Source organism: Neovison vison, chromosome X (genome assembly GCF_020171115.1).
Source record: "Neovison vison isolate M4711 chromosome X, ASM_NN_V1, whole genome shotgun sequence".
In the NCBI taxonomy this organism is placed as follows: domain Eukaryota; kingdom Metazoa; phylum Chordata; class Mammalia; order Carnivora; family Mustelidae; genus Neogale; species Neogale vison.
In genome coordinates this window covers 100933547-100955477 of record NC_058105.1, presented here as the reverse complement: position 1 = coordinate 100955477, position 21931 = coordinate 100933547, and the positions used below count along the sequence as shown (strand labels likewise).

Sequence of the window (21931 nt, the reverse complement as noted above, 5' to 3'; positions counted from 1 at the left end):
TTGAATCAGGGACCTGGTGCTATTTTTCCTTTTAAGCATCAGGATCATCCTAGCTAATGGCATCAAGAAGGTGTCAGTTGAGCAACTGGCTAGCCTTGGGAAAAGAAAGATAAAGAGAAACTCGACCGGCGAATTTGCTACTTCCTTTTATCCTCACTACTGGGAACAAGCAGAGTTCAGTTGTGACATGAAGAAACTATAATTAAAGAGTGAACACACACACACACACACACACACAGAGCAAAAATACAGGCTAACAAATAGAACAGAGAGACCATGACTTGAGTGTCCTACTTCAGCAAATGAAGGCTAAATTACGGAAAACATTAAGTTCCCATCACTAGCGCTCCAGGCAGATTTCTTTTCTATTTTCTCTAGGTATTGCTTTATGAAGAAGCTCTGTAAGTTTTTAGTTTTTTTTTTTTTTAAGATTTTGTTTATTTATTTGGCAGAGAGACACGCAGTGGGAAAGGGAACGCAGGCAGGGGGAGCAGCAGAGGGAGAGGGAGAAGCAGACTCCCTGATGTGGGGCTCCATCCCAGGACCCGGGATCATGACCTGAGCCGAAGGCAGACCCTTCAGGATGGGGCCCCCCAGGTGCCTGGAAGCTCTGTAAGTTCTAATGTATTTACGGAAAACGGACTTAACTTGCTCGTCTTTGAGCAGCATCTCACCATCAGGACACAGAAAATGATGCGCGCACCCGAGGAAGGAGAAACCCACGGCTCCTCTGGGAACCGGCTCCTGGCGTCTCCCCCCACCCCGCGCCCCGCAAGCCCGACCTGGCTCAGAGCAGTCGGAGCCCTCGCCCCTGAAGCCCCCATAAGTCAGGCAGCCTCGTCGAGCCTCGTGGACCCGCCTGCAAAATGATGCTTTGAAAGTACGACGATGACGCCGGAGGGACAAAGAAGCGCAAACAGGGTGAAGTGTCGGGGGGGAGGGGGGGGAAGCACTTAGCCCTGCACGAAGTCACCGTCGCAGACCACAGAACAGGCCCCGGTTCCGACGGGCCCCTCTCTCCACGTCCCTCGGGGGCCCGGGGCTCTTCTCCCTCCCTCGTCACAGGGGACGACGCTGCCGTCTCAGTGAGGCCGAAGGGACGCTCCTTCGAGCTGGGAAGCCTCCCGCCCCTCTCCGTCTCACTCCTGGGCCAGTCGGCTTCCCTGACACCCGGCCTTTGAGTAGCTCAGTGCGGAGAAGAAGAAACAAATTCCGGCGCTCTTTCTGTTTGTTTCAGTTGTGGTTTTGGCAGTGTTGGATTTTATGGAAACCCTGTGTTCCTGGAAAATAGTGATGGTTAAACAAATGCATCCCCACCCCCATTCACAGAATGGCTTATTACAAAGAAACGTCCTTCCCCATATGACTTAGATGAGCTTCACTGATGCTTCCCTTATTTGCCTAAGACAAAACCAGACACAGAGCAACTTAGGTTAAGCTTCTTTCCTTTCCCCAGACTCCCGACATTTGACCCACCTCAGCCTTATTAGCAGGCCTCTCCATTATTCCAATAGACCCTTTTCCCCCCTCTTGCAATAACCCTTAGAATAAAGAAAGTCTTTATCTACATCTTGGATGTCTTTTTCATTCAGCAATTTATTGGTTTGCTTTTTGGAAAGAGGCCCAGGCATGAAAGGTAGATGCGGAGTGGTTGGAAAACTAGCAGAGGATAGAAGCAGTGAAGAAAATCCATAGGTATTGTGTTTTCACAGACAACCTTTTCCTGATGGGAATGAGAAGTGAAGTGGGTGCAGAGTCCAGAAGGCATTCCCATAAGGCTGTGAGGTACAAGCAGGCTCTGGATCTCTGAGTCCCAAAATGGGTTCTGCACTCAGATCCCTCAGATCCTGGAATGCAGCAATCTGCCTCCTGGAAGCAAGGGATGCCTGCCAAAACTATTCCTCCTCACCCTTTTCCCCCTGGGAACCCAAGTACAAATCTTCTATCTTCTCCAGACTGTTCTCGATGCTGCACCCCCATAACCTGTGATGTCCTAGAGCTAGGGACATGCTCTGTATACTACAAGCTTCCACAATAGATAGACTCTTTTGCTACTGTAGATCTGACTCACTTTCCTCAAATTTCCATTTTCCTGGGGTCCCCTTGGAAAAACAAAGGAGAAAATGAGGAGAATTAAAGAAAAGTGTTTGTTTCCTTGTTTGTTCAATGGAGCATTCGAAATATAAATCCTTATTTCTTCTAGGCTTGATTAACCCCATGTTTGAGTTCTTTCAGGCTGCTATAACCAAATGCCAAGGACTGGATGGCTTATAAGCAACAGAAATTTATTGCTCAGTGTTCTAGAGGCAGACAGTACGAGATCAGAGTGCCGGGATGGTCAGGTGAGAACCCTTTCTTGGGGTTGCTGATTCTCCTGTATCCTCACAGAGCAGAAGAAGCATTCAAGCTCTCTGGGGAGTCTTTATAAGGGCACTAATCTATTAATAAGAGCTCTGCCTTCATTACTTCATCATCTCCCAAAGGCCCCACCCTGAAGATTAGATTTCAACATATGAATGGGGGGTACAAACATTCAGACCAGAGCACCCCAAAGTTGCCGAATCAAACTCTGCATTTCTACAAGATCCCTACAGGAATCGTAAGTGCATTCAAGTTTTATAAACATTGACTTACAACATTATCATATTATGTTTTCTATGCCTGAACCATGTATAAAAGTTCAATATTTCATTGAAATGGGATGTTGAAAGATAAGTGCTTGGCGTTCACTCAAGACCAGCATGTGAATTCAAGACCATGGTGTTCCTGTATCATCCCTCCAATCACCACAGGACATTAGCATCTTCTATTGCCAAATGAGGGTGTTGTGTATGGGAACTAAGGGAAGGACCTGGACCTCACTAGGAGTGAAACCAGAAAGGTGCTGTATTATCCTCTACCTTCTCTGGAGAAGAGGCTGGATACCCGGGCAGGGGTATTTCCTGTGAAGTCAGCAGCAGCCAGTGGTGACCAGAGGAAATAAACCTTAGACCAAGCATTTAGCCAAATTTCAGAAAATGCCAGAGGTAGTTGAAACTTAGTTTTATCAGTTCCTTATCATATCAAAGGCAGAATACCATCTAAAGAGACCATTTTCATCACTTCTCAGCCTTTTGGCTAAGATGAAGTGTAGTATCTGTTCTTACAGTTTAAATAGACCATTTTCTATCAATACCATAATCACATTCTCTTCTCATCATTCTTTGTATTGAATTTGCACTGTAGAGACTAAACAGATGGTTCACTTACTATGCCCCAGGCGCTATAGACAAAATGTCCTATTTGATCTTCACAGTACATGAGGCATTAATAAAATATTATTATTGCATTTTACAGATGAGGAAACAGAGACTCAGAAAAGTTGACTTGGAAAAGATTCTAGAGCTAGCAGGCAGTGAAGCAGAAACATAAGTTATTACAATTTATGATATCTGAACCCCCAATCCTACTGTTTTCATTATACCATAATGCTTTACCACATATCTAAATATGGTCTCATCTTCAGTTTACATAGAACATTTACTATTCACTTTTTTTCTCCATACTGACATCAAATAATACTAGTTTAAAGTCATGTTATTTAACCATTTTATAAAACCTATTCATATGTTTTGCTTTACTACTTCTCAACATTTCTGTGAAATGGACAAAAATGGTACTACGTCCTCCATTTTATTTTATATTTTTAAAAGATTTTATTTATTTATTTGAGAGAGAACTCAAGCAGGGGTGGGGGAGGGAAGGAAGTTGTAGAGGGAGAGGGAGCTGCAGATTCCGCATTGAACAAGAAAACTACACTGGGCTCAATCCCAGGACCCTAAGATCATGACCTGAGCTGAAGACAGACACTTACCCCCACTGAACCACCCAGGCGCCCCCACAGCCTCCATTTTAAAGAAGAATTATCAGAAATTTAGATAGGTTAAGGAATTTTCATAATTGAGACAGCTACAAAAAAGACTACATCCAGATCTGAACCTTAAAACTTCATATTCCAAATCCATGACCCTCAAAAATATATCACACTAACTCAACCAACTCTGCACGTCTTCTTGGATTTTGTAGTTTCTAAGGAAAGGACCACTATTTATTTCAAAAATATATTATTGTTAGACAAATTACGTATGGGGGGGAGGGGAGATAACAGTGAAATATGCATTATATGTAGTTTCTAAATGTGACGTCTCTCCCCATCGGATGGGGATCCCCAATCTGTGGGGTGAAGATTCAGTGGAATAAGGTGGTACAGGCAGTGACAAGAATTCACCTGGGGCAGAACAAAGGAGATAGAAGTTTACTGAATATATGGCTAGGGGGCAGAGTCCAGGACAGCAGAGGAGAGGCTGTCTGCAAGGAGGCAGTGGGAAGGGGCTGTTTGTAAAGGGGGGAAGGTGAGGAGGTATGGGGACATATGTAGTTTTCCCTTTGTTGGTAACTATGCCCAGTTGTAAGGAGCCCATTGGTTAGTTAGGGCCTACGGCTGTTTTGAGGTGGGTCACCCAATGGGCCTGTCCATATTCAGCCAGGGGGTTGCTTTCGGCCCTTTCTACATTCCATTGCTCAAACCTGCTGCCTTAAAGTGGCCTCCACATATATTTCGCCAACAGTGGGATGAGATTAAGCTAGTATGCCAAAAAATATTTAAAATCTAAGGTTATTATTTTTTTACCTCTTCTGAATTTTATTACTATATTCCATATAGAAGAGTAGATAAAACATACATGTACTGTGTAATAAATGATCAAAATGTAAACATCTAGTCAAGAAACAGAAATTGCCAGAACATTCAGACTATAGATACACCGCTTCAGGGAAAAAAAAAAAGAAAGAGAGAGAGAGATTCCAGACGGAAGGTCCCAGATGAAAGAAGGGAATAAGAACAAAAAACAGTAAATACATAGGTAAATGCACACTGACTACATTAAAATACTAATAATGTATAGTAGATTTGTATATGTAGAATTAAACACATGGCAATGATAATTTGTAAACTGATGTTGGGTAAATGAAAGTGTGTTAAATTCCTTGCATTATTTGAGAAGAAAACGAAGTATTGATCTTTTTTAATCAACTTTATTATGCAATGTAATGCACATATAGAAAGTCCATAAAACATAAATGCATAGTTTAAAAGAAAACTGAAAAGTGAATATCTGTGTATTCATTCATTTCCTTACCCAGCATAACCTCCTGCCCTTCCCATACCAGAGTAAAGCTTATTCTGTGCAGTGTAAATGCCTGACAATCCGCTTTCTTGATGGTAATTTAAGTGCCTGACATTAAGCTTCTGATTGCTGAGGCAACCACCACTTCAAAGTCATCCATACCAAGTAAACATATCGTCTGCTAAGCAGCTAGGCAACTAGATGAAGAGCCAGGCAAACCTACTAAGGAAGTTCCCCTATTAGAAAGCCCTGAGAGATTTAGATAACTGATGTTTTGAGTTGATTACCCATGTCCCTTCCCACTTTTTAACTCCTGCTCTTATGTTTTAAAGTGTGTACCAATAATAGAGCTTGAAGTCTGGAATTATGATGCCACCAGCTTCGGTTTTCTTTTTCAACATTCCTCTGGCAATTTGGGATCTTTTCTGGTTCCATAGAAATTTTAGGATTATTTGTTCCAGTTCTGTAAAAAAAAGTTGATGGTATTTTGATAGGGATTGCATTGAATGTGTAGATTGCTCTAGGCAGCACTGACATTTTCACAGTATTTGTTCATCCAATCCATGAGCATGGAACATTTTTCCATTTCTTTGTGTCTTCCTCAATTTCTTTCATGAGTATTCTATACTTTTCTGAGTACAGATTCTTTGCCTCTTTGGTTAGATTTATTCCAAAGTATCTTATCGTTTTGGGTGCAGTTGTAAATGGGATCGCCTCCTAAATTTTTCATCTGCCTTGTTGTTGGAGTATAGATATGCAACTGATTTCTGTGTATTGATTTTATATCCTGACACTTTACCGAATTCCTGTATGAGTTCTAGCAGTTTTGGGGTAGAGCTGGGTTTTCCGCATAAAGTATCATATCATCTGAAAAGAATGAGAGTTTGGACTGCAAGCTCTATTACAAAGCTGTAATCATCAAGACAATATGGTACTGGCACAAAAACAGACAAAATAGATCAATGGGACAGAATAGAGAACTCAGAAATGGACCCTCAACTCTATGGTCAACTCATCTTCGACAAAGCAGGAAAGAATGTCCAGTGGAAAAAAGACAGTCTCTTCAACAAATGGTGTTGGGAGAATTGGACAGCCACATGCAGAAGAACAAAACTGGACCATTTCCTTCCCCCATACACAAAAACAGACTCAAAATTGATGAAGGACCTCAATGAGATAGGAATCCATCCAAATCCTTGAGGGAGAACACAGGCAGAAACCTCTTCGACCTCACCCACAGCAACTTCTTCCCAGAAACATCAGCAAACGTAAGGGAAGCAAGGGTAAAAATGAACTACTGGGACTTCATCAACATCAAAAGCTTTTGCACAACGAAGGAAACAGTCAACAATACCAAAAGACAACCGATTGAATAGGAAAAGATATGTGCAAATGACACTACAGATAAAGGGCTAGTATCCAAAATCTATAAAGAACTCATCAAACTTAACACCCAAAGAACAAATAATCCAATCAAGAAATGGGCATAAGACATGAACAGACATTTCTGCAGAGAAGACATTCAAATGGTCAACAGACACATGATAAAGTGCTCAACATCACTAGGTGTCAGGGAAACACAAATCAAAATCACAATGAGATACCACCTCACAATAGTCAGAATGGCTAAAATTGACAAGTCAGGAAATGAAAGATGCTGGCAAGGATGTGAAGAAAGGGGAGCCCTCCTACACTGTTAGTGGGAATGCAAGCTGGGGCAGGCACTCTGGAAAACAGCATGGAACTTCCTCAAAAACTTGGAAATAGAACTACCCTATGACCCAGCAACTGTACTTTGGGTACAATTTACCCAAAGATTTACCCCAAAGATACAAATGATGTGATTCGAAAAGGCATGTGCACCCCGATGTTTATAGCAGCAATGTCCACAATAGCCAAACTGTGGAAAGAGCCCAGATGTCCATCGACACATGAATGAATAAAGAAGGTGTGGTATGTATATTTACAATGGAATATTATACAGCCACAAAAAATGAAATCTTGCCAATTGCAACAACCTGGACAGAACTAGAGGGTATTATGCTAAGTGAAATAAGTTAATCAGAGAAAGACAATTATCATATGCTCTCACAGATATGTGGAATTTAAGAAACAAGGCAGAGAATCATAGGGGAAGAGAGGAAAAAATGAAACAAGACAAAACCAGAAAGGTAGACAAACCATAAGAGACTCTGAATCTCAGGAAACAAATTGAGGGTTGCTGGAGGGGAGGGTTGTGGGGGATGGGGTGGCTGGGGGATGGACATTGAGGAGGGTATGAGCTACGGTGAGCACTGTGTGTTGTGTTAGACTGATGAGTCACAGATTTGTACCCCTGAAACAAATAATACATTATATGTTAATTTTTTAAAAGGTGTGTTCCAATAAAGAGTATACCTATAGAAGCCTAGGCATCCCATTCTCAGCCCAGTTCAGGCAGAAGCTCAGGCCTGCACTCCCTCATCTGCCCTGCAACCTCACGGTATGGCCTCACTGTGTTCGCTCCACAACATGTGAGGAATAAGCCATATTTTTGCAAAGCTCCCTGATGATGATTGCTGAGATGCATCTTGCAATCAGAGTAAGAACCACAAGTGCTGGTCCAGCTACACACTGGGGAAGTGTTTCTGGGGACTCACAAGTAGTACATGCCCAGGTGAGAGCCCCCATACATTCCTAGCTTACAGCATTGATGAGGGAGTCGAAGGCTAGCTGAGGACAAAGCACAAGGACACCCCACAACCGCCCCCACCCCAATCCCAGGTGGGATCTGTAGGACATTCCTCAGCCACTCCTGGCTGCCTGAAAGCTAAGGGAAGGGAAAACAAATGGTTAAATGATAGAGATCACAGTCCTGAAAGACCTCAGTCTCCCTTAGTTTACAAGTGTTTTAGCTATTTACAAGAAAAAAGCATTCTGGGGGCCCCTGGGTGGCCTCTGCCTTCAGCTTGGGTGGTGATCTCAGGGTCCTGGGATCCCTCTGCATTGGCTCTCTGCTCAGTGGGGAGTCTGCTTCTCCTTCTCTCTCTGCCTGCCTCTCTGCCTAATTGTGATCTCTCTCTCTGTCAAATGGATGAATAAAATCTTTAAAAAAAAGAAAAAGAAAAGAAAAAAAAAACATTCTTATCAATAACCCAGCTTCCAGAGGGAAATGTAGATAAAGTTAAATGTCCTTATAATCTGCAGCCCCTTGACAAACACTTGAGGCAGGTGGAGTATACTGTTCCCAATGGTCTTAATGTTAATAACTTACTAAAGGGAAAAACAACCTTAACTTGACAATGGCAAGACCTCCAGAATTCTGTAGGTCCTCTTTAGCATATGGACGTTTTTTTGAAAACCTGGCCTTTCCTTACCTCCTCCATTTCCCAAGTACGAATTCAATCACCCCTCAAAACCCGGTGGGGGGGGGGCAGCAGCTCTCTCTGTCCATGAGTCTTGTTCCAGTGCTTTAATAAAATCACCTTTTTGGGGCGCCTGGGTGGCTCAGTGGGTTAAGCCACTGCCTTCGGCTCAGGTTATGATCTCAGGGTCCTGGGATCGAGTCCCGCATCGGGCTCTCTGCTCAGCGGGGAGCCTGCTTCCCTCTCTCTCTCTGCCTGCCTCTCCGTCTACTTGTGATTTCTCTCTGTCAAATAAATAAATAAAATCTTTAAAATAAATAAATAAATAAATAAATAAATAAATAAATAAATAAATAAATAAAATCACCTTTTTGCACCAAAGACTTCTCAAGAATTCTTTCTCGGCCTTCAGTTCCTGACCTTACCCCACCAAATCCTACCTACATTCCAAAACTACATCAGCATCAATATTGATAGACTGAGACAGCACAAAACATCCTATTATGATAATCACTTCCTTCCCTTTTGTTACTGTAACAATCATGTACATCGACTCATGGTCAATATTTGTAAATATTCTATAATAATGAAAATAATGTCTACTGTGCAGTTGCTGGGTGAAGTGATTTACCAACACAAAACACACATAACCATTAGGCCATATTTGTTCATGGTGTTCAACATCCTGACTGATTTTTTTGTGTGATTACTACCAAAAGAGGAGTATGTTAAAATCTCCCACAATGACTGTGGGCTTATCTGCTAGTCATTGTAATTTTGGATATTTTATCACTGTGTGTGTGTTTGTGTGTTTGTTGAGGCTATGGTATTATTTAATCTTCCTGATGAAATGAATCCTTTATCTTTATGAACTAACTCTATCTCTCATAATGCTTTTTTTCCCTTAGCATATCTATAGTAGGGCTGTTTATGGCCATGTGTAAATTGATTGTTTTTCTTTCTATTTTTTCTCCTGTTTTGTTCAGCACCATGGTGATTTTCCTGCATCCTCTGGGAATAAGTTTAGTTCTGGTTTGTCTCTAAAACTAAGAATGTAGCCCTTTTGGATCACAGACTTCCCTTCCTAGGCACATCTTGAGTCCTGACTTTTGTACCCACCCCTCTTTCCTCTTTTCCTCAACTTAAGCCAGAGAATCTAATTCCTCAAACGAAGGAAGCACAAAATCTCTCAGGGTTGAGAAGGCAGTGAGGCAGGACTAAGCTCCCTGGGTGCTCACCTTACAATAAAACCTTGGCTTAGAATTTTTCCATCATCTTACTTGTTCTTTAGCATTTTTAAAGTGATGTTTTATAAATTTTATCCTATGTTTTGAGTTATTTTTAGTGGAAGGGTTCATTTAAATAATTTAGCCCACCTTCACCTGAAATCAAAATTCAACAAAGACAGCATTTTTGCATAAAACAAAAAAAGTTAGCTGCATTTCTAAAGACTTTCAGAACTCTAATGTAATATTCTTGATACCCAAAGCTTTTTTTTTTCCAATTTATTTATTTTCAGAAAAACAGTATTCATTATTTTTTCACCACACCCAGTGCTCCATGCAAGCCGTGCCCTCTATAATACCCACCACCTGGTACCCCCAACCTCCCACCCCCCCGCCACTTCAAACCCCTCAGACTGTTTTTCAGAGTCCATAGTCTCTCATGGTTCACCTCCCCTTCCAATTTACCCAAATTCCCTACTCCTCTCTAACGCCCCTTGTCCTCCATGCTATTGGTTATGCTCCACAAATAAGTGAAACCATATGATAATTGACTCTCTCTGCTTGACTTATTTCACTCAGCATAATCTCTTCCAGTCCCGTCCATGTTGCTACAAAAGTTGGGTATTCATCCTTTCTGATGGAGGCATAATACTCCATAGTGTATATGGACCACATCTTCCTTATCCATTCATCCGTTGAAGGGCATCTTGGTTCTTTCCATAGTTTGGCGACTGTGGCCATTGCTGCTATAAACATTGGGGTACAGATGGCCCTTCTTTTCACGACATCTGTATCTTTGGGGTAAATACCCAGGAGTGCAATTGCAGGGTCGTAGGGAAGCTCTATTTTTAATTTCTTGAGGAATCTCCACACTGTTCTCCAAAGAGGCTGCACCAACTTGCATTGCCACCAACAGTGTAAGAGGGTTCCCCTTTCTCCACATCCTCTCCAACACATGTTGTTTCCTGTTTTGTTAATTTTGGCCATTCTAACTGGTGTAAGGTGATATCTCAATGTGGTTTTAATTTGAATCTCCCTGAGGGCTAATGATGATGAGCATTTTTTCATGTGTCTGATAGCCATTTGTATGTCTTGATTGGAGAAGTGTCTGTTCATATCTTCTGCCCATTTTTTGATGTGTTTGTCTGTTTCGTGTGGGTTGAGTTTGAGGAGTTCATTATAGATCCTGGATATCAACCTTTTGTCTGTACTGTCATTTGCAAATATCTTCTCCCATTCCGTGGGTTGCCTCTTTGTTTCTTTGACTGTTTCCTTTGCTGTGCAGAAGCTTTTGATTTTGATGAAGTCCCAGAAGTTGATTTTCGCTTTTGTTTCCTTTGCCTTTGGAGACGTATCTTGAAAGAAGTTGCTGTGGCTGATATCAAAGAGATTACTGCCTATGTTCTCCTCTAAGATTCTGATGGATTCCTGTCTCACGTTGAGGTCTTTTATCCATTTTGAGTTGATCTTTGTGTACGGTGTAAGAGAATGGTCAAGTTTCATTCTTCTACATATAGCTGTCCAGTTTTCCCAGCACCATTTATTGAAGAGACTGTCTTTTTTCCACTGTATATTTTTTCCTGTTTTGTCAAAGATTAATTGACCATAGAGTTGAGGGTCCATATCAGGGCTCTCTACTCTGTTCCACTGGTCTATGTGTCTGTTTTTATGCCAGTACCATGCTGTCTTGGTGATCACAGCTTTGTAATAAAGCTTGAAATCAGGTAAGGTGATGCCGCCAGCTTTATTTTTGTTTTTCAACATTTCCTTAGCGATTCGGGGTCTCTTCTGATTCCATACAAATTTTAGGATTATTTGCTCCAGCTCTTTGAAGAATGCCGGTGGAATTTTGATCGGAATGGCATTAAAAGTATAGATTGCTCTAGGCAGTATAGACATTTTAACAATGTTTATTCTTCCGATCCAAGAGCATACCCAAAGCTTTTGACCATTAAGAGTGGACCTGCTTGAAAAAATGTTTATTGAGTCCCAGACGCTCTGCTTTGAACACTAGGGGGTGAGACCTAAAGCAATGAGCAAACAGGCTGAAAAAACCACGGTGATGCAAGAGTTGGTCTTTTCTACTCCTGGAAATGCAGCTCAGTGTAAAAGAAGAGAGAACTGGGAGAACCGAGAAATGGTAATTGATGGAGGTCCCAGGAAAAGGGATGCTGCTAAGTAGAGACAAAGATTTCCTGACTTACGCTGAGACAGGATCACAAACATCACTTACTCCCCACTCTCCATCTGGAACTCCAAGAGCCCAACAAGCCACCATCTGCAGCCTCACATTAGAAGCAGCCACAGCGAAGGTATAATTGTAGAGAAATTCTGACTGTCCAAGGTTGCTTGCGTCCCCAGATTTCTCGCAGTACAGTCGGCTGTCTAGGGACAAGGCAGAGTCTGAACATCCAGTGCTTCCCAGAGTCCATGAAAGGAATAGTTTGAGGAAGGCTCAGTGGATTTGAAGGGATTCAGTGTTTTAGATGAGGAGGATGACATAGGTCTCTTGCAGTTGTGTCATCAGAGTGGACATCAGCAGATGGGACTGATGACAAAAGCAGAGGCAGAAAGTGGCTGTGGACCAAACACAAACCCTAACGTGACAATACAAAATACCCCACCAACCACAGTATATGGCGCCCAGAGGAAACAGATGGTGAAGATGAAAATCCAGAACTTCTTCCCTAAAAATACCAAGAAAAATCTGGAAATTGCTAAGTTTCCTGTAAATGTTCAAACGGATGTGTCCTTCGCTCTGTAAATTGGAAAAGAGACAGTAAAACTTGGTACTTTAACGGGTAGCACAAGTTCCATCTCTGCACATCAGGAATTATGATAGCCCCCTATGTGGGGGCTACTGTGAGATTCCAAGGATATTTCATTTTCACTGGGGTGAGATTTGCATGCCTTAAAATTAATCATTTCAAAATACACAATTAAGTGTATTTAATATATTCACAATGTTGTGCAACCACCATCTTCATCAAGTTTCAGGACCTTTTAATCATCCAAAAGGAAACTCTGTAGCCATTCAGCAAATACCTAACATTCCCCTCACTCACCAGCCTCTGGCAAACACCCATCTGCTTTCTATCTCTATGGATATGGCTATTCTGAATTTTTCATGTAAACAGAAGTCTACAGTAAGTGTAACCTTTTGTGTCTGGCTTCTTTCATTTAGCACAATGTTTTTGAGGTTCACCTGTGCTGCAGCATGAATTGTACCAATGGCTGAATACGTTTTTTTTTTTATGGCTGAATAAGTTTCCATTGTATGTACCTACGTTACTCTATACATCCACGGAAACACATTTGAGCTGTCTGCATATTTGGTTTTTGTGACTAGTACTGCTATGAACATGGAAGTATGTGTATTTGAGTACTTGCTTTCAATTCACTTAAGTATAAAGTACCTAGGAGTGGACTTGTTAGGTAATTCTTTTTTTTTTTTTTTTAAGATTTTATTTATTTATTTGTCAGAGAGAGAGGGGCGGGGGGAGAGAAAGAGAGAGCCCAAGCAGGCAAAGTGGCAGGCAGAGGCAGAGGGAGAAGCAGGCTCTCCACTGAGCAAGGAGCCCAATGAGGGACTCAGTCTCAGGACCCTCGGATCATGACCTGAGCCGAAGGCAGTGGCTTAACCAACTGAATTAATACCAATTTAGTTTCGGTAGCACACACAGACTCTGCTCCTATTGTACAACTCTTCCCAACTTTATGTTATTATTGTCACAAATTATACCTTTATACATTATATGTATATATTAACATAGATGTATTATCATTATTTTATGCATTTGCATTTAAATCACGTAGGAAACAAAAAGAGGAGTTATAAACAAAGAATTTATTGATACTATATGAGCTATCTTGCATAAAACAGTCACTACTTGGGTATACTAAATTCTGGACAGAAACTTAATTAACATACCCATCAAAGGGTTGAGACATCTGGTAAAAAGTAAATAATTTTTCTTTAATCAGGAAAGCAAAATTGTCCTAAGTAAAGAATATTTATTGACTATACTCACCAATTACAAAGGGGCAAATACGTCACTATCTTTTTGCCTCTATAACTGAATTTAAATTAGACCTTGAGATTTTACTTCAGCTCAGTAGTGAAAAATTCAATGATTCAAATTGAAGGTAAATTCTAGTTTGAATCTTAACCTCTTTTAGGGTAGCACTCTCTAAGCACTCTCCTTAGGAATTTCCTGTTTCCCCTTTCCTTCTATTTGCCCTGGAGATGATGTATGTTCCAGGAAAATTTATAAATAAGCTGGTACTTGGGGATATATGTAACTTATTGTGTATAACCTCACACTGGAACCAAACTAAAAACTGGCTCTGGCTGAAATGAATAATTTTAAATGGTATTATTGACTGATATCTACCCACTGCCCTTGGGGCTCAAACATTCATGCCCTTCTGCTCTGCAGTGCTGAGTTTACTGCAGATCAGTATGTGTCCTCATTTTCCCTTGTTTTGAAGTTCTCTAAATCTCCAGAATGCTTTTAGCCATTTTTATGTCTTTTTGAAGGGTGCAAGCTACTTTCAGATGCCCCTCCACTCACTATAGTGAGGACATACACTTACAGCTTGCTACACTAAACTCAGATGCCAAAGCAGTGTTGGGACGTCTCCAAGGACCTTTTGTTACCCCTTTGTGTTTGGGTCCCACTAAAGCCATCTGAACTTCTATCAAACAACAAGCCCTAGGAGATGGGCCAGGGATATTAAATCCACAATTTGACTTCCTTGATCACTTCTGCCAATTAGTTTTCTTTCCCTACAGTAAATGCATGGGCTCTTTATCAGGACAGGGCAAGAAAACATTTCTCACATCCTTACAGAACCTTTTGAGTAGAATACATATAGCATAAATTCTAGGTCTGTTTCTATCAATGCCGAGTTTAGTGCAGTTTTAGGCTTTCATAAGTCATTTGTGTTCACCAGCTTAAAAAATTTACTCAGAGGGGCACCTGGGAGGCTTGGTTGATTAAGCATCTGCCTTGAGCTCAGGTCATGATCTCGGGGACCTGAGATGGAGCCCCACATCTGGGCTCCCTGCTCAGCAGGGAGTCTGCTTCTCCCTCCCCTCTGCCTACCACTCTCCCTGCTTGTGTTCTCTCCGTCAATAAATAAATAAAATCTTTTTAAAAAATTTCCTCAGAAGCTCACTTGACATTTTTTATTCTCAGTTGGGTTAGCCCTCCTCTGACTTAAATAACACCAATGATCCAGTGGGTGAGGGATTCTACATTATTAAAGAAAAAAAATAAGAAAAAGAAAAGGAACAAGGCAAAACCTTGGTTATTATAAAAAAAAAAAAAGTCTCCTGCCACACCTGTAACAAAGACTTGTCATTACTTGCATGACAAGACTTGAGATAACATTTTATCAGGCTATCTGTATTACTTTATGTTTAAAGTGACTTCTCCTAAGAAAACTGAAGTTGTGATATATTAAATGACTTAACTGAGAAACCATTGCTAATGAACAATAACTCTAGGTACAGAGATGTACAATATTTTTCTGTTGCCGGAAGCTTTAAAACTGGAGCAGAAGAAATACAGAGTGGCTTTCGGTTAGCTTAGTATCTGCCATTCACAAACATGACTGTGTTTTAGAACTGACCACACAGCTTTTGAAAAACAAATATGACTCTCCCACAGCAAGCATGAAGATTCAGCATGCCTGGGGTATATACCATACCTGTGCATTTAAAAATAATCTCCCCAGATAATTGTTATGTTTTATAAAAAGAAGCTTAATAAAATGTGTAATGCACATCCAATCTGCCTCAAATGTTCTCTTTCCTGGGCATCCTTCCATCAGTTCTTTCCTGATTTCTTCCAGCTCCAAAGACCAAATGGGAGGCAGCTAAAGCAGGCATTCACTCTGATATATGCACAGCTTGAGGTAGTAGTTTTAACATCTTTGTGTGCTTCAGGATCATGTAGGATATCTGTTTTAAAATGTAATTATCAGGGCGCCTGGGTGGCTCAGTGGGTTAGGCCGCTGCCTTCGGCTCAGGTCATGATCTCAGGGTCCTGGGATCGAGCCCCACATCGGGCTCTCTGCTCTGCGGGGAGCCTGCTTCCTCCTCTCTGCCTGCCTCTCTGCCTACTTGTGATCTCTGTCTGTCAAATAAATAAATAAAATCTTTAAAAAAATGTAATTATCAGGTGTCACTTCCAAGTTGCACAGACCACTTTATGGACACTTAAGCAACGGTAATTAGTAAATGGGGACATGCTAGAATTGGACCTGAACCTGGCGTTTATGATCACCCAAAAGTGAAGTTTGGGGCCCTATTCAACTCTCTCCCACGTCGAACTTCTTGGCAGCTCTTGTTGTGAACATACGGAAAGAACTCAATAGATGTGGGTGCCCAAGCCGGTTTAGGTCATAGGGCTTAATCTACCCAAGTATTTGTCTCTAGTAGTTGAACCTTCCTTCCTTTGGAGGCTGCAAACAGTCTGTCTCCTGGTCCTGGCTTTGGAACACAGGCTGGCAGTGAGTAAGAAGTGAGCATACTTGTCTATTGGGGGATTTGGCAGGACAGAATGTAAAACATTTCCCAAAGTATTTCTGAGCCGGCTCCTGGAAACATGAACTGTCTTCCAAGCCTGCAAAATGAGCCGTGATGTTTGCTCAGTGGAGAATTTGAAATCACTGAATTTGCTGATTGATAAATGCCTGTTTGGAGAACAAAGAATGCTTTCCAAGCACAATCTGCCTCTCAGTAATTCTCAGAGTATACAGATGGCAAGAAAGTTTGGTTCTCAAGAGCTCTGGCATACCAGGATTTTGTATAGAGTTTAATTACTTTGCAGGTAAAACAGGGGACAGATGTATAACACCAGGTCCAGCAGTAGGGTGAACCTCGCTATCAGCCCAAACCATTATTTCTTGGCTTCCTGTATGAATCTCTGGGAATACAGAGATAGGAGGCCAAAAATCTGTGTGGTGAGTTCCACTGCTTTCACTGCCAGATGAGGCAGGTGAGAATCATTAGGAAAAATACCCCTTTCAGGAAAATGATTGGGGCAGCCTCCTGAGCCCAGCAATGTGTGTGTGTGTGTCTATGTGTGTGTGTTCAGGCATCTTAGGGACTATTCTTATTTAAGTTTGGAAGTAAGAATTTTTTTTTAAAGATTTTATTTATGTATTTGACAGAGAGAGTGAGCACAGGCAGATAGAGAGGCAGGCAGAGGCAGAGGGAGAAGCAGGCTCCCTGCTGAGCAGGGAGCCCGATGCGGGACTCGATCCCAGGAGGCTGGGATCATGACCTGAGCCAAAGGCAGCTGCTTAACCAACTGAGCCACCCAGGCGTCCCTGGAAGTAAGAATTTTTTAAGTCAAATCTTATTTTGGGACAATTTTAGATTTACTACAAAGAGTTTCTGTATATCCCACCACCTAATTTCTTCTGTCGTTAACATCTTACAAACCACGGTCTATTTGTCAAAACTAAGAAGCCAACACTGGCCAAGCTTCTCCACTGAAAATTACTCCACCTCCCATTCATACTCTTTTCTTCAGAATCAATTCATTAAGACTAGTCTGTATTTAAGCGCAGTAGGGAGAATTTAGATCCACTTCTTGGAAACTATTTAGATACATTATTTGGAACTATTCTGTAAGGAAAATTTGTCTACCTTCCCCATATTTACTCATTCATTCATTCAATCATTTGTTTCTTATGTCAGTATAAATTATTCATTGGTATAATCACATATATATGCTTATAAATAGGATTCCTTTTCACTTAAACTTTGGATAAGTATGAGGTATATTTCAAAGTTTATTTATTTATTTATTTTACATATGGACGCTAATTGTGCAAGCACCATTAGTTGAAAAGACTTGCCTTCTTCTATTGAATTGTCCTCACACTTTGGTCAAAAGTGTGTTGACTCTATTTGTGTGGGTTTATTTCTGAGCTGTCTTTTTTCTTCTGTTAATCTATGTGTCTATTATTTCACCAATATCACACTGTCTTGATTACTGTAGCATTATAGTAAATTCCTAAAATTAGGTAATGTGACTCATCTGACTTTGTTCTTCCTTTTTTCAGAATTATTCTTTTGGGTTATTCTAGTACATTCTTCTTACCACATATATTTTAGAAACAGGTTGTCAATATCTAGAAACCATCTTGCTGTGATTTGAATTAGAATTGTGTTGACTTTAGATGTTGAACTAAAGATAATTGATTTTTTAACAGTATTGAGTCTTCCAATGCATGAACACGATGTAGCTTTCTGTTTGTTTAGAATTGCTTTGATCCTTTCGTCAGTGTTTTATAGTTTTCCACGTACAGATCCAGCACATATTTTGTTAGATTTATGCCCCAGTGCTTCATCTTGGAGGTGCAACTGTAAATGGTATTACCATTTAAAAAATCTTAAATTCCAATTATCCTTTGCTGGCATATAGAAATACAATTTACCTTTGTGTATCGACCTTGATTCATGTGGCCTTATTAAACTCACTTATTAGTTCTAGGAGTTTTGTAGTAGATTTTTTTTTTTGGATTTTCTACAAGACAATCATGATATTTGAGGAAAAAAAAGTTTTATTACTTCCTCCCCAATCTATATGTCTTGTATTTCTTTTTCTTGCCTTACTAATATAGATAGTACTTCTAATAAAATGTTGAATAGTAGTGGTCAGAGAAGGCAACCTTGCCTTATTCTTGACCTTAAGGTAAAGGCATTCAATCTTATGCCTTTTAGTATAGAATAAGTTGCAGGGTTTGGTTTGGTTTTGTGTTTTTTTTTTTTTTTTTCTTTTTTTTTTTTTTTTTTTTTTACTTTATTTTTTTTTTTATTTTTTTTTTTTTTTATTTTTTTTTCCCAATTTATTCATTTTCAGAAAAACAGTATTCATTATTTTTTCACCACACCCAGTGCTCCATGCAAGCTGTGCCCTCTATAATACCCACCACCTGGTACCCCAACCTCCCAGCCCCCCCCGCCACTTCAGACCCCTCAGACTGTTTTTCAGAGTCCATAGTCTCTCATGGTTCACCTCCCCTTCCAATTTACCCAAATTCCCTACTACTCTCTAACGCCCCTTGTCCTCCATGCTATTGGTTATGCTCCACAAATGAGTTGTGTTTTTTTTTTTTTTGTAGATACCCTCGGTTAGGCTAAAGAAGCTTCCTTCTGTTAGTAGTTTCTGAGTGTTTTTTAATCATGAATGAGTGTGAAATTTGTCAAATGATTTTTTGCATCTATTAATATATTTTTAATTTGGTATGCTAATATGCTGAATTATATTGATTGCTTCATGTATGTTGAAATGGCCTTGAATTTGTGTGATGAACCCCACTTGGTTGTGATGCATTTTCATTTTATATGTTGTTGGATTTTACTTACTGTTATCTTCTTATGGATTTTTCCATCTGTATTAATTAGAGAAATTGCCATGTAGTTGCATTTGATTTTAATGCCTGTGTTTGGTTTGGATACTAAGGTAGTGGTGGCTTTAGAAAATGAGTTGGGAAGTGTCCTCTTCTGTTTTCTGGCAGAGGTTGTATAGAAATGTCTTATTTCTTCCTTAAACTTTGGTAATGATTCTATAGTAAAACCACTTGGGACTGCAGTTTTCTTTCTTGGAAGGATTTTAGCTACATATTCAATTTTAAAAATATATTTGGGGGTATTTAGGTTATCTATTTCTCCTTGAGTGATTTTGGTATTTTGTGTCTTTCAGGGAATTGGCCTATTTCATCTAATTTAATGAATTTATGGATATAGAGTTAATAGTATTCCCTTATCAATTTAATAGCAGTGGAGTCAGTAGTGCTGATATTGTTTTCATTCTTGATATTGTTGATTCGTGTTTTATTTCTTTTATTCTTATTATTCTGGATAAATGGTTATTAATTTTGTTGGCCTATTCCAAAAGTCAGGTTTTTAAAAACCTTTTCTTTCTATTTTTCTATTGATCTCGGCTCTTATGACTTCCTTTCCTCTTGTTACTTTAGATTTACTGTACTTTTTTTTCCAACTAGTTGCCTAGGGTAAGCTGTATTGAAACAAGCACTGACACACACTAAAACATTAGAATGGTTAGTTAGTGTGATCAGATTCCTATTTCCTGCTGGGCTGTCTTGTGAAGATTGATCTTCCTCTAAAATTTTATTCCATACTAATGTTATTTAAGCAATCATAGATGAGAGGACCTCCTTCTACTTGTATATAATACCACTTTACTCAGCTGTCTTAAACCTCTTATGCACAAGATATTCCAATGAAAAACAATCCGTTACTGAATTATTTAGTTAATTGCTACAGACACTGGTTTTCTAAGAGAATATCAGGATGCTTCCTCCTTCCTTAACTCTCTCCCTTTCTTCCTCTACCTCTCAGAACTCTATCCTTCCAAAACATTTTTCTATACATTGTCCTCATTCTTTGCCCCTTACCCTGGATGCCTCACTCTTGCAACAGAAGAGAGTCTCATTGCTTATTTCCTCCATTCCCCCAAGTCATGCTATGGGTGTTGGAAAGGTTATCACCTTGGGCATCTGGGTGGCTCACTAGGCTAAAGTGTCCAACTTTTGATTTTGGCTCAGGTCATGATCTCGGGGTCATGAGATCGAGACCCAAGTCAGGCTTTTCCTTGAGTGTGGAGCCTGCTTACGATTCTCTCTCCCAGGGGGCGCCTGGGTGGCTCAGTGGGTTAAAGCCTCTTCCTTCGGCTCGGGTCATGATCCCAGGGTCCTGGGATCGAGCCCCGCATCGGGCTCTCTGCTTGGCAGGGAGCCTGCTTCCCCCTCTCTCTCTGCCTGCCTCTCTGCCTACTTGTGATCTCTCTCTCTGTCAAATCAATACATAAAAAATATAAAAAAAAAAAAAAAAGATTCTCTCTCCCAGGTGCCTAGGCAGCTCAATCAGTTAAGCATTTAATTCTTGGTCTTGACTCAGGTCATGATCTCAGGATCGTGGGGTCCCAGATCAGCAGGGAATCTGCTTCTTCTCTCCCTCTGTCCTTCCCCTGCTTGAACACTCTCTAAAACAAAATAAAATATTTAAGAAAAAAAGATTCTTTCTCTCTCTCTCTCCTGCCCCAGCCCCAGCCCCACCTATGCGTTCTCTTTCTCTAAAAAGAAAGGAAAAAGAAAGAGAGAAAAAGAGAAAGAGAGGAAGGAAGGAAGGCAGGTAGGTCGATAGGTTATGACTTCAAGTAGCTGCTGAGTTTCAATGATCCTCTCCTGGCTAAAATTACTCCGAGCTTTGCCAAGAGGAGGTCTTCACACTTCTAGGTCTTAGTGTCTGTGACTCCTTGATTGGAGGATGGGAATACTGAAGGGGTATCACTGGTGTTAAGCGGGGAGGGGGGCAGGGTAAAGGTGGAGACTTACACTTTCAATCTGAAGCTACCCTTCTTAATTATTCGAAATCAAATGCACAAATGCATTCCTCATAGAAATTTTATCCCTTCTACAAATGTAATTTTATTTACACCTTTTTGAACAATAATGCTAGTGCTATTATATGGAAACTTTTCTCCTACTCCATTAATAAATGGAGTAATACCACACATTTTCTTCACATTAACCAACAACGAATGGCTCCACACTCCTTTTTACTCCCTGGGCTCCTCTTTGGTCATATGAGGCATCAGAGTTTTCCCTTATCTTACCACAATCTATTTTTCTCTTACAGAATTACATCTGTGAACTTTTCCTCTCCTACTGATCCTTCTGTTATAATCAGTAACAGTTCTCAACTGTTACCTATTTAACTATAAGATACAATTTGACCGTGATAAGAAAGCACCATCTACACTTGTGTGTATGTGTATACATATATAGTGATTTATTCACCCACTCCATTTTTGATGGACATCTAAATTCTCTTTTCTTTTTCTTCTTTGCCATTACAAAAAATGCAGCAGTGATCATCACAGTACTTATATCTCTGTATACTGTGTATTTTTAGAAGGATAAGGAAAATTGCTGTGCCAAAACTACATGTATTTAACATTTTGATTGATATTGCAAAAATTGCCCTTTAACAATATTCCAATCACACTCTCGTAACAGTGAGTGCCTTTTTCCTTCCAGCTTCAGCAACAGATGATGATAACGAGCTATTATGTTATTGTTTTATTTTGAATCTCCCTGATAATCAATGAGGTAGAATATATTTCATATGGCAACTCATCATTAATATTTT

At 40.3% G+C, this 21931-nt stretch overlaps 1 pseudogene; it reads left to right on the top strand.

The window, feature by feature from the left end:
• The first annotated feature begins 3097 nt into the window (after window positions 1-3097).
• LOC122897709 lies at window positions 3098-3205 on the top strand (annotated as a pseudogene).
• Window positions 3206-21931: the final 18726 nt, after the last annotated feature.